General features: G+C 44.6%; 1 protein-coding gene across 6 annotated transcripts in view; it reads left to right on the top strand.

Moving 5' to 3' along the window:
- The window catches only part of RBM47 (RNA binding motif protein 47), an 84978-nt gene that overhangs the window by 44809 nt on the left and 27022 nt on the right, over positions 1-13147 (top strand). Inside the window, exon 1 of one of the 6 annotated variants that reach the window (XM_068278482.1) lies at positions 6467-6547. The exons of 4 other annotated variants lie outside the window; for them this stretch is intronic. The gene's annotated coding sequence lies outside the window, so the exon portion shown is untranslated. Of the gene's footprint in view, positions 1-6466; positions 6574-13147 lie in introns of those variants that run through there. One more of the 6 variants, XM_068278481.1, reaches the window with a different exon arrangement.

The raw sequence follows: 13147 nt of genomic DNA, 5'->3' as shown, positions 1-13147 counted from the left end.
AAAGCATTACTAGTAATCATCACCTCTGCTTGCCTATAGTTTTTTTGTACAAATAAAACAGATGTTCCCCAATCTCACTAACTGAGACTATCAAAGTTTCTAGTCTACATCCATCTCCGCACTTCTGTGTTTGATATGATCACTGTAAATTTAGTTACACTATTACTTACTGTATATGTATAGTTTGGAATGATTCTGCCCCATTTTAGGAACAGCAAGGTGTGAAAACATTTCCTGTGATATTGTTTTCCACGCAAACACTCTGCTCTATTTCCCCTTGCTCCAGCTACTTTTGACTGTCACTGGTGTTTATTTCTGTAGAAGCCCAGCAGGTCTCCCTGCTATTAATCATGCTGCAGGTCACACCACTTCCCTCCTCTCCCGCTGGTTGGCTGCTCTACCCGCTGAACTGACAAATTGTAGCTTTATAGCAAGAGTTTCGGTTGGGCTTTCTGTTTCTCATCTCTCTTTACTGTATTGTGTAGGTGTGCTGTTTACTTTGCCTGAGTGTCTCAGACCGCACTGATGTTATATGCTGAATAGCTCGGAATATTGAGAGCCAGATTCATCATCTCCGAATCCTAGGAGAAAAGAGCAGAATACTGAATTACTCCTTTAAACAGTCCGTTCTACCTGTAATATTCAGAATCAGAATCACTTTTAATTGTTAAGTACGGCAAGTGTCGTACCCGGAATTATTTGTGGTACACATGGCGTAGGAAAGTACACAAGACAGGCATACACAGATGTGCAAAACAGACAATTTCAGATGTGCAAGTACATATGACAATTACAGGAGATCGAAGAGCAAGCAAGTCTGCCAGGCCTTCGCTTAGTTATTTAGAGGAGTTTTGGTCAGACTGTGGAGCAAGAGCTGAGTCTGACCCACGGGTGCTCTGAGGAACCGGATGGGCGGCTGAGAAGTTATGCTGACCTATGCAGAGGGTAGAGTCTTGCCGGGAGTGGGGGGAGGGGGGCGGTGTCCTGGCCATGCGAGGGTGTTTAGCAGAAGAAGGGGAGGAAGGAGTCCCTGCGCCTTGTGGCTCTGGCACGGATAGTTCTGTAACGGCGACCCAATGACAACAGATCGAAGTAGCAACTGCTTGGGTGGGAGGGGTCTTGTGAAATCCTGTAGGCTAGGGGTGCCCACACTTTTTCGGCTCGCGAGCTACTTTAAAATTTGCCGAGGCCGGGAGATCTACCGATGTTTCAAATGCACCCCACCCACCCAATACCCCCCCCACCCCGGAAATGTAGTTAGGTATAGGTCCCTTCAGTATAGGTTAGCCGGGTATAGGTCCCTTCAGTATAGGTTAGCCGGGTATAGGTTCCTTCAGTATAGGTTAGCCGGGTATAGGTCCCTTCACTATAGGTTAGCCGGGTATAGGTCCCTTCAGTATAGGTTAGCCAGGTATAGGTCCCTTCAGTATAGGTTAGCCGGATATAGGTCCCTTCAGTATAGGTTAGCCGGGTATAGGTCCCTTCAGTATAGGTTAGCTGGGTATAGGTCCCTTCAGTATAGGTTAGCTGGGTATAGGTCCCTTCAGTATAGGTTAGCTGGGTATAGGTCCCTTCAGTATAGGTTAGCTGGGTATAGGTCCCTTCAGTATAGGTTAGCTGGGTATAGGTCCCTTCAGTATAGGTTAGCTGGGTATAGGTCCCTTCAGTATAGGTTAGCTGGGTATAGGTCCCTTCAGTATAGGTTAGTCGGGTATAGGTCCCTTCAGTATAGGTTAGCTGGGTATAGGTCCCTTCAGTAAAGGTTACTTGGGTATAGGGCCGGTGTCTTCCCGCGGTGGTGTCCAGGTCTTCACTCCCTCAGCCGCGGCTGAGGGAGGCTCCGGTGGGCAGCGTGAGTGGAGTCGGAACTCGGAAGTTTTCCTTCTCTGCTCCCCTGATTGGCTGCGCGCCTCTGCTCCCCTGATTGGCTGCGCGCCTCTGCTCCCCTGAATGGCTGCGCGCCTCTCCTCCCCTGATTGGCTGCGTGCCTTTCCTCCCCTGATTGGCTGCGTGCCTCTGCTCCCCTGATTGGCTGCGCGCCTCTGCTCCTCTGAATGGCTGCGCACCTCTCCTCCCCTGATTGGCCAGGCTCTCTCCTCCTTCGCGATCAGCGGCCAGCAGCAGAAACTGCGTTCTACAGCTGCTGGCTGCTAAATTCAATGGGACGCGGCCAAGAGGCCGCCATCTACCAATCAGGCGGTCGCGATCTACCGGTAGATCACGATCGACCTATTGGGCACCCCTGCTGTAGGCCCTTGTCCTCATCCTAGCAGCATGGAGGAGATCGAGAGGTAGCAGGGGAAAGCCAATGCTCTTCTTTGCATCATTTATGACTCTCTGTAATTTGTTCCTGTCGCTAGCAGTCGCACCGGCATACCAGACAATGACTGAAGAGCAAAGAATGGATTCTATGGTGGTGGTGTAGAAGCTGGTCAGCAGCTCCCGCGGCCCGCCAAATTTTTTCAGTGGGCACAGGAAGAACAACCTCTGCTGAGACTTCTTCTGAATTTTGGGGTGTATTCTCGAAAGTGCAGTAAGCAGTAACCATCTTTTTTTTGTGCTAAAATTTGCGATTACGCACGATAATTCATGATTGTGCATGCAAATGCGAAAATGCACGTGAAAGCAGCCGTGATATAAGTTATCACGGTTTAGTGAATCAAGCCCCTTGAGCGCTACCCTTATTTTACATTACAGCTCTTGTGACGAATGGTAAACTGACATGGATGTGTTCTACACAAACAGTATGTTAGGAACCAGAACCACCTAAAGGATACCTGTAGCCACCTAAATTAAAAAAAATTACATACTCACCTAGGAAAAGGTGAAGCTTTGGATCATATAGAGCCTTCCTGATCCTCTCTTTTTCTCCTCGGTCCTCCGCTGTCCCCTGGTGAAATTTTCTGTCGGCTGCATCTTCAGGTATTTTTGGAAGGCGTCGGAAGTACTCAGAAATACCGCAACCACCACAGTGCTTGGTGTAATGTAAGTCTATGGGCACAGTGTAAACGACGGAGCACGGTGCGTCTCAATTTGCATGCGCGGACTGACGGGAAATCCCAGTGAGGTAATAGTGACTCCTCTGTGTGAAGTTAGGGAAAATGAAGTTTTGGTTATGAACTTAAAGTGAACCTAAACTGAAGCTAAGGAAAAGAGTTTCACTTACCTGGGGCTTCGACCAGCCCCGAGCAGCTGTCCTGTGCCCATGGCGCGCCAATCCGTTCCTCCAGTCTCCCGCTGCGACTAAATTTCGTTTTTGCTGACTGATCAGTTGGTGTGCCACTGCGCCTGCGCAATACAAGGTTCTCTCTTACTGCACCTGCACAGGATGCTCTCGCCGCCGTGAACACGTACGAGGATGCGTGCGGCCGGGGCCATGCAGTCGCAGTGGCCCGCTGACTGATTAGTCGTCAAGAAAGAAGCTTAGCTGCAGCAGGAGCCCAGAGGAATGGATTGGTGCGCCGCGGGCACAGGACGGCTGCAGGGGGCTGGTCGAAGCCCCAGGTAAGTGAAACTAGTAGTTTAGGTTCACTTTAAGATAGTTCTCATAACCAGAAGTGTCATAGGGAAGTTGTTCTTCCCAGGTCTATAAGTCAAAAGATATGCAAAATACAGTTTAGCTAGCACGCTAAACAGGTTACTGTATAGACACCTGGTTGTTAAAGTATGTAGAAATCTTAAGTATATGGAACAGCAAATATGCGCAGGTCATGGACTCCTGGCAATGTGCACCAGTGAAAACACACTGTAATTTACATGTATTAGGAAGCCTGTTGTCAATTAGGTCAAAATGCTACTTAGCAAGATCTCATTTGATACTATATGGGATATTTCATTTATAATTATAGAAATACATTCCGACTTGGCAGCCTGAAATCTGTGTTGAGATTGAGATGCTTGCCAAAGGGTGGTTAAATTGCTCAGTAGCATGAAATTAAAATCACCCATGTAGTTTAGTACCAACACTTTTTCAAAAGACCTTTTGTATTTTTGCTAAAGGTCACTGTGTAGTTTCTAGGAAGGTGTTAGCAGCTATGAAAATCAGCATTATGCTCACTTTCCCTGTCTCTTTCCTCTATCCTGCATTCCTGCAATCCCTTTGTCCATCCCAGCTGTGCCAAGGCTACGGTTTCTCATACAATGTAAAGGGAGCCATACATTATGTAGTCTTCTCCAGTTGTACCTGATATATCTTGTAAAAGGGAAACAGACTGAATTTACTTTTAGCTGATTTTTTAGGTAGGCCCTCAAATTACCCAGACGTGGTAAGACTGGAAAGATTGTACAATCAAAATTGTATGGTGTATGGCCAGCTAAGAATAGAATTTTAGGAACTGTGGACAAAATATATGTGTGAAATTTTAGGAAGCATAAAGGTGGCCATTAATTAACAAACCTGCGGCCGATTGATCGTTTCCGATCACCGCGGTAATCGATCGTAAATGATGGGTCGTGCATGTTAACGCCCAAATTCCCGCTAGCCTATTTGATCAGATTAACGGAAGCAATCTGTTTTTCGGATCAATCCTATCAATCTTATCGGATTGCTCAGCAGAGATGTGTCTGTTTAATCAGATACAATCCATTGGCCGCAGGATTGTATAAATAATGGGCACCGATTCTGTGATTCTGGCTGTATTCACATACAAACACCTACAACACATCAAAGTGGTTTATTTCATTTGTATTTAAAGGGGCACTATGGCGAAACATTTTAAAGTTTTAAATACCGTATGTGCAAACATAAACAAATAAGAAGTAAAATTTTTCTAGAGTAAAATGAGCCATAAAATACTTTTCTCCTATGTTGCTGTCACTTACAGTATGTAGTAGAAATCTGACAGAAGCGACAGGTTTTGGACTAGTCCATCTCTTAATGGGGGATTCTCAGGGATTTATTTATTTTCAAAAGCACTTAGTGAATATGGCAGTTGCTCTGTCCAACTGCCAAAAAACTGTGTAGCGAGCAGGGAAGCTAGCCAGCATCATTGTCTAAATCCTTTTTAGGGAATATCTTTATAAAGAATAAAAGCCTTGCTGAGAATCCCCTATGAAGAGATGGACTAGTCCAAAACCTATTGCTTCTGTCAGATTTCTACTACTTACTGTAAGTGACAGCAGCATAGGAGAAAAGTAATTTATGGCTCATTTTAATCTGGAAAAAACGTACTTCTTATTTGTCTGTGTTTGCACATATTTTAAATTTTACAATTTTTCGGCATAGCGCCCGTTTAATTAGTCTGAAATCTTGTGATTCCCCGATACTGTCTGGTAATTGACTGGAGGACTTTTCGGGGCCAGTTTCAGAAGACCCAGGAGGAGGACAGTGGCGAGGGAGTGGTAAGCCTGGAGGGGGCTGGAGGAAGCCCCAGGTATCTATACTCCCCCCCCCCCCCCCCCCCCTCTTGGTCTTAGGTACACTTTAAGGCAAAATGATCAATTCCTCTCTGAAAGGATACGATTCAGGAAGGACTCAATTCCTTCACACACTGCACATCAATTTTCAGTAGATTCCAGCAGGGAATTGAATATCAATCGAACTGCAGAGCTGCTCTGTTTGATGCAGTGCAACGCTGTGGGCTGCAGATCTACCACCACTCCTGCTCCACCCCCAATCAACCTAGATCTTCAGTCCTGTCTGATCGATTAGTATTGATATAGAGCTGACATCTTCCACAGTGCTTTACAGAGTATATAGTCTTGTCACTTAACTGTCCCTCTGAAGAGCTCACAATCTAATCCCTACTATAGCCATATGTCTATTGCGGTCTAGGGCCATTTTTAGCGGTATTCTAAATTTAGGGGGAAGCCAATTAACTTATCTGTGTGTTTTTGGGATGTGGGAGGAAACCACAGTGCCGAAAGGAAACCCACACAGACACAGGGAGAACATACAAACTCCATGCATGTAGTGCCCTGGCCAGGATTCCAGCCAAGGAACCAGCGCTGCAAGCTGACAGTGCTGTCCACTACGCCACTGTGCTGCCCACAAGACTTCTGCAAAAAAATAAAATGGCGGTTGATATCTTTTTACAGTTCAAAATGCCTTCCCCATTTTCTGCATCCCATATATGTCAGTGTACTGCCAAGCAATAGTGCGCGTTATCTTATCTACTAGGCAACAGTGAATGTTTGCACAACGCCTTGTGCTAGGATGAAGTTGTTTGTACTCAAATCACTCCCTGGCTGCCAGTTATTCTGCCTTGAAAGGGCATTATTTATACTAAATCCTGAGCTCGATGTGAAATTTCATGCTCACGCTGCGATTTTCTTCTTTCGGTAAACTGAAACAGAAGGTTTTGGAACCTGATTGGGTGTAAAAGTGCTTTTATAAGCTGCCCTGAAAAATGGGAAAATGTTAAACCCTCCCTCCTCTCAGCCCCTCCCACTCAGGCTCATTACAGGTGCCTTGAACAAATACCTTCCAAGGAATGTCCTTTGCTGTTCTGACCAATAAACATATGCAGGAGCTGCAACCTTGTGACTCAGAGTGACTCCTCCAGCATAAGTGCTTTGTACTACTGACCTGTCAGCAAGGCTTTGAGAGGTATGAGAAAGCTTGTACATTATAAGGTGTGTGACTCTACTAAACCGCTTCTTTTAAAAAAACTTTTATTATCATTACTGCTTTTGTTAGATTTCTTATTATAGCTTATTCTGCTAAAGACATGACATATTTGAATGTTCTCAACTTTATTAATACTTTGCTCAAAGTACAATGATTGTATGTTGTACATGATCAGATTTTAAGCATGGAGCTGTATACTTATACTGGCTGCTCTTTCTATATTCATTTATGATTTTTTTCTTAGGCTGTAGTATATTGTCTGCTGTGAAGCTACGGTCTGATAATACATTGTCTGTATAATTAATCGCCATTATTATAATTTTCAATATTGATTTTTATAGCTTCGTAATCTCCCATGGTGCTGTACTAAGTAAGACAGAGATGTGCACAATACATAAAATGTATGAAATTCAATTCATAATGTCTTACAAAACATAAATTAGAGGAGTGGAGTCAGCTTTTTATCCTTAAATTGTTCCAAAGTGCTACATTAAGTTTGGCTGTATTCGGTGAAGGTTACTCAGTGATGGTGAGCTGGGATAGAGGTGGTTTTTGTTTTCAGTTTTTAGTGGAACCACAACTTCAGTCATGCCCTCTAGAAAGCATCATAAGTGCAAATGTGTATATATATTTTTTGTTCCTGATTTTTCATTGTAGTATGAACTTTAAAATCCCTTACAGATGTTATACTATACTTTTTCTACATTGTGCGGATTTAGTTTTTCTCAGTTTTCACGTTACGCTAGACTTGTGCACAGAGTACAGCAACATTATGTTGTGCATTTTTCTCCAGAAAGCGGTTGACTGAACTTGTTGTCCCAGTTTCTGCAGTGAATTGATAACTTGCTCGGCAGGTACTATGGTAATTGGCAGGGATAATGGGCAGGGACAGGTGTATTGTTGTCCTTTGGAGGCTGACATAGCGGAAAGGTTATGAGCTTTTTTAATGTGTGATTACGGTGACACCACCGTACAGGTGACAAGCGTGATCTTTGAGTGTAAGCTCTGCTGGGCAGAAGAGTATTACCATGTCATGTATTTGTTTGTCTCAAGTTTGTGATGAACACCAGTCAATGTACTGCGCTTCTGTTATGGATAATAGGAATAAAATGAGCTAAAGCTGACCATCCACTATTCAATTATCACTCGATTGTTTTTTTTTTTCGATTGTCATTTCATCGACATCATGACTATCAATATAAGGGTCAATTATTTGATGACCAACTAAAGGGGATCCATCTTTCAGCCAATTTTAGCCTTTTATGTGCTTTATCTGTTGAAATATAGATTGTATTATGTTTGAAACCACTTTTGTTTTATGTAATTGAATGTCTAATTGGGCAGAGAAGTTGTACAGTGTATGGCTACTTTAAGGCTGGATTCACAGTGGTCTGTTGCATAACACAATGAGTGAGAAATGCAATGGAGACTGGACATAGAGCCTGCATGAAGCAAGTTAGAATAACATGATCAATTACAGTACATTGCTGTCAACAGGCCCATAGAGTTGTATGGGCAGTGAGTTGACATGCAGAATTATTCTGCAACGCAACTGAGCACTGTGAACAGGACCTTATGCTGGGAATACACGGGTCGTTTCTGGCGCTCGATTCTACGCCCGATCGTTTTTGCCACTCGATTCCCACTCTATTTTCTTATCTTCCGCTCGTTTTTCTTATCTTTCTCAATTCACTTAAATGATAAATCGAGCGGTGATCAGACATGTCAGAAATGATCTATCTAACCAACTAATCAGCTAAAAAACGACCTGTGTATTCCCAGCAATTCCAAGTTTGTAATTAAGCTAGAGCAAAGGAAAGTACATCTTCCGGAAATAAAATTCTGATTTCGCAAAGCTGTCCAGTATAATTGATTAGGTGGCCTGACCCAACATGTGATTGTTTTGGGTGATAGGGTGATATCTGTACAGGCGTCCTTTGCCCAAGGAATAGTAATAATCAACTTGGTTGGATTTGAGAAGGGGGGGCGGGGGGGGGGGGGGCTTGCTATTGTATAACCCCAACATGGTAGGCCTCTTGTTCCTGCACTTTTCCCTCTCCGCAGTATATAACATCACTCAGCAGAAGCTGGTGTGCATGCATGTATGTTTGTATGAGGATTTCTGGACAGACTAAAGATAATACATTGTGTTTTTAAGCAGTTTGACTTATTATCTTCTAAAGGTCCGCACACAGCTGAAGATCAGACATTTGTGTGAGGAGATACCTGGAGACCTATGACATAATCTTTAAGTAATGATTTTATTATGTTTACAGGGAAGGTTGCCACACACCAAAGCCCCATACGCACGCTAAACCGCCTCTGCCGAGAATCTAGTGTGTGTACAGCAGCCCCTGACCCGGAGTGATGTCACACCTGCGCTGCTCCACCCCCTCATATAGGAACAGAATACATTATTAGCCTGCAGCCTCGGCCCACCCATGGCGGCGATATTGCCTCGTATGTGTGTACATAAAGCCTGTTACAAACATCCAATTTTGATTGACCAATGATTGGCCAATTTTCCCACTTTGATATAGTATAAGAGCTCACCTACATTGTCTGTTTATAGTATTCAATATCTGTTGTCTTTCGTACTACATGGAGGTTGTAAAATTGGCCCGTCATTGGTCAATCAAAATTGGATTTGTATGCACCCTGAAGCCTAGGACACACCTTCAGTTTTGATTGGCCAACCACTGACCAATTTTATTGCATCCGTGTAGCATGAGGGTCAACAGATTTTGAATCCTGTAAGCAGATTGTGTAGATAAACCCTCATACTGCATAGAGGTGGTAAAAGTGATGAATGATTGGCCAATTTCAATTGAAAGTGTGTAACAGGCTTGGGGCTTAAACCGGTTTGCAAACACCCAGCCAGAGTGGACAATACAAAATTTGCTCCGTGGTCCATTGGGGTATGTTTGGAGTCCAGAGCAGATGTGTTTTCCTAAACAATTGTGCAGGTCGGGACTTTGTGTTGCAGTAAGCGGATCAGAACAAATGGATTAATTAAAGTGATCGAATGCAAACGGTTCCTATACCTAAAATTGGATCCATTCGTGTGTCTGTTTTTCTGCTGATCTCAGATCTGATAAATATGGCGTTTTTGCTCCAAGTGTGGATTTATGTTGGGGATACACAGTACGTTTTGTACCGTGTATCGAGCCGCACGATAGATTGCGGCGCGTCCCCGCTCGTCCCCGCGCACAGCCGGATCGATTCCCGCTCGTACCCGCGAGCGGCTTCTTATCTGCTCTTCGTTTTTTCTTTTGTCCTGCCTGCCGGTATCGAGCGCAGAATCAATCCGGCGGGTCATCTGACACGTCGGATATTATCAATCGAGCCATCAGCGGCTCGATTGATAATTGAAAACTCACTGTGTATGCCCAGCATACTTTGCAGGTCCTGTAAATTCCCAGTAGATTAGATCACACTGGCTGAATGTACCGGAAATCTGTGCCTGAACTTGTACAATCATTGGAAACTTCTATCGCTTTTGATGTAAAAATTGATTGAAACTATCATTTCTCTATTGATCTGGGGGTGGGAAGCGGCAGTAATGTGGCAGCTCCTAGCAGTGCCATGCTATGACGAGATTTGATGAAATTTCAGTAGATTTCCTGCTGAAATCAATGTGCTACGTGTGGAAGGAATTGTTCCCTCTCTGATCAGATTCCATTCAGAGAGAGATTGATCATTGCGTGGCAATCTATTAGTGTGTGGTTAGCTTTGCCCTCATACTACATACACATTCTAGATTTTCTTGGCCCTAATGATTGTCTAAGATGGCAATCTAGCACATGTACTGGTGTCTCCCAATATTGTTGGCCTCCTCAGTGATCCACTGACTTCAGTAATACTCAGCCTACCACTGTCGTAATTCCCGTGGCAATGTGCTCCCATTCATTTCCTGCTCATCCTTCGCCCTCTTTTCTCTGTAGGACAGAGTGGGCTGCCTGGCAGCTGCAGCACAGCTGAACACTGCTAGTGGATAAACTGTCACCCAAAGTGATCATGAAAGATTTCTCTGGTCTACATTTATTCTTTATGTGTGCTTCCTGTAGTAAAGATAGGTGGTTTATCTGCACAGAGAGTATTAGGGCCCTTCTCCATTAGCAAGTGCAATCGCCTGCGTTTGCAATCGCACAAGCTGTTTTTTCCGCTACCCATGATTGCGGTGTACAGCCATCAAGAAAATTGAGCGCTATTGCGATAAGAATCACGCAAGCTAGCGATTGCGTTCGGGGGAAAACTGGCACGCACTAGTAGGAAATAAGCACCGCGATTTACATGTATGTGCTTTAGCGATCGGCTAAAGGCTGTGGTCTAATTTTTGATGTGGAGCACAGCTAGTGGAAAAGGGCCTTTTATAGGCACAATTTATAAACAATTTATAAAATTATAAGGCCCATACCCACGCTGGTGTGGGAGCTCCTTTCTGTCCTTTCTCTCCTGGGAGCGCCTGGGTCATGTGACAAACACTAGAGACCGCACACCAGAGGCCTGGAGGCAGGTACCTTATGTGACCACTAGATCTAGTTTGATTGGGGATGGATGTGGCAAGAGCGGCAGTTGATCGGCTCATAGCATCACACTGCATCGAACAGAGCAATGCTAAATTATCCATATATTCCCTGCTGGAATTTAATGAAAATCGATGTGAATCAATTCCTTTCAGATAGGAATCGATAATTTTGCCACATGGGTGCCAATCCATAAGTGTATAGCCAGCTTTAGCATAACGCATGTGTTAATTGTGTCAGTGAAGCAAACTTTTCATTGACTGTATGCTTCACTGTAGGCAAACATGCGTACCATGCGAGGCAACTTTTTCCTTCAGTTGCACTGTGTTCCTGTTTTTCCAGGGAACGTAATGCAACATGGCACTGTAAAAGCAGCCTAAAAGTTGCTAGGATGCTATGTAATGGGGCTCCGCCTACAGTTTTTTTTATTCAGGAATCAGCTTCTGTGGCAAGGTGTGAACAACAGAAAAGGCAGATTGGTTAAACAGGTTGTCCCAGTACCTGACATGAGAGATGTTTGTCTTTGGCGTTGTTTTTACATGGTGTTGCACTTTACAACAGATAAGATAAGGTGGCCGATAGAGCCTAATCTGAGGTGGAGTAAACTTTCTAATCGACTAATTAGTTTAAATTCTGCCTTCATTTCTGCCTTCGGTTTCGGATTTTAAGTAAGGTAATGCGTCCATGAGGAGGGCCAGACAATGGCCTGTGCTTGTGCTGAGCTCCTTTACCTGTGTTTTTACCCAGGGGTTAAGGGGGACAATGTATGAATTGTTCTCCAATCTAATCCCATTACCTGTCTCCTGTGACTCGGCCCTTCCACACTGTTTGTTGTCTGTTACGCTCTCTTGCTGCTTCACTGCAGGTTGCACAAATGTATTTTCAAGGCTCTTCTTGGGGTTGTATTGAAAGCTTTGCTATGAAGGAAAATGTACTGTTTCTCATAGACTTTAATAAGAAAAATATTATAAAGAATACCTACATATTTCTGCTTGGCCCGTTTGGCTTAAACATGGAAATGATTAGTCATGGGGACAGGAAATGAGAGAAAGCAATGAAAACTAGTAGTAGTAGTATAGATTGTCTTGGGTGAGAATCGAGTTCAACATCGCCTAAAGATCTGGAATCCCCCTGCTCTCCTTAGCAACAGATCTGTATAGGACCCACGATCTGTCGCCCACATTCGATCAAGCTTTGATCCCTGCTGGGCGACAGAAATAAACACCAATAAAAATCCAAGTTTAATCCATATCTCAATATCAGAAATGCCCAACTAAACCGAAACTGAGCAGCTAATTCTAATAGCAGTTGAGCTGATGCTGGGGCCCAAGTGCCGAAAACAGAGGCCCACCACTCTGCTAAGACTCAGTCATATACTGATGATGCAGGTACTGCTCCATGAAACTGCTGTAGGCCTTTTTTCACAGGCAGCGGAAGGCGGTGACATCAACATCTGTCAGCTGCTCCCGTTCACCGGCCGGGCGCTGGCAAGGAGGGCCGGATTTAAGCCAAGGCCCCATAGGCCATGGCCTAGGGCACCACAGGATCATGGGGTGGGTGGGTAGCAGGCTATACTAGGGAAGGAAGAAGAGTCACCTGGCTACCTATACTGGAGGGAGAGGTGGTCATCAGGATAACTTTACGGAAGGGGGGAGGGTCATCTGGCTTCTTTTACTAGAGGGAAGGGGGAAGGGGTCATCAGGCTATCTAAACTGGAGGGGGGGGGGGTATCTTGCTACCTATACTGGAGGTGTGGGTGGGGAATGATCATCTGGCTGTCTATAATAGCGGGAACGGTCAACGGGCTACTTACACTGGAGGGAGGGGGAAGGGTCATCTGGATACCTAAATTGTAGGGGGGAGGGGACATCTGGTTACCTATACTGATGGGGGCAGCTGCTAACAGTGGCCTTGGGCAGTAAAGAGTGCAAATCCGGCCCTGCTGGCAAGTACTCGTTATGGACACTGGACAAGCGGACCCCCTATGAAATTGCATCTGAGCGTGGCCCACCAGCCACCTTCTCTGACCTCTCTCCACTTCTGCTTACCAAAA

Source organism: Hyperolius riggenbachi, chromosome 1 (assembly GCF_040937935.1).
Source record: "Hyperolius riggenbachi isolate aHypRig1 chromosome 1, aHypRig1.pri, whole genome shotgun sequence".
Taxonomy (NCBI): domain Eukaryota; kingdom Metazoa; phylum Chordata; class Amphibia; order Anura; family Hyperoliidae; genus Hyperolius; species Hyperolius riggenbachi.
Note: the sequence above shows the minus strand (reverse complement) of the source record. Positions and strands in the feature narration are given on the sequence as shown.